This window comes from Bison bison, unplaced genomic scaffold (assembly GCF_000754665.1).
Source record: "Bison bison bison isolate TAMUID 2011002044 unplaced genomic scaffold, Bison_UMD1.0 scf7180017864518, whole genome shotgun sequence".
NCBI classification, from domain to species: Eukaryota; Metazoa; Chordata; class Mammalia; order Artiodactyla; family Bovidae; genus Bison; species Bison bison.
Window position 1 is genome coordinate 10,957,955 of NW_011495071.1, and position 584 is coordinate 10,958,538.

The window sequence follows — 584 nt, forward strand, 5'->3', positions numbered from 1 at the left end:
AGATAAACTGAACAGGTGTAGATACACTATTTAGGTATAGATAAACTATATAGGTACAGTGATAGTGAAGTCGCTCAGTCGTGTCCGAGATAAACTGAACAGGTGTAGATACACTATTTAGGTATAGATAAACTATATAGGTACAGTGATAGTGAAGTCGCTCAGTCGTGTCCGAGATAAACTGAACAGGTGTAGATACACTATTTAGGTATAGATAAACTATATAGGTACAGTGATAGTGAAGTCGCTCAGTCGTGTCCGAGATAAACTGAACAGGTGTAGATACACTATTTAGGTATAGATAAACTATATAGGTACAGTGATAGTGAAGTCGCTCAGTCGTGTCCGAGATAAACTGAACAGGTGTAGATACACTATTTAGGTATAGATAAACTATATAGGTACAGTGATAGTGAAGTCGCTCAGTCGTGTCCGACTCTCTGCGACCCTGTGGACTGTAGACTACCAGGCTCCTCTGGTAGTCTTCCCTGGTGGCTCAGACGGTAAAGCATCTATCTACAATGCAGGAGACCTGGGTTCGATCCCTGGGTCGGGAAGATTCCCTGGAGAAGGAAATGGCAACC

General features: G+C 42.3%; 1 protein-coding gene across 4 annotated transcripts in view; it reads left to right on the top strand.

Moving 5' to 3' along the window:
* Positions 1-584, top strand: part of SORL1 (sortilin-related receptor, L(DLR class) A repeats containing) — a 171,234-nt gene that overhangs the window by 109,888 nt on the left and 60,762 nt on the right. The gene's annotated exons all lie outside the window — the stretch shown is intronic.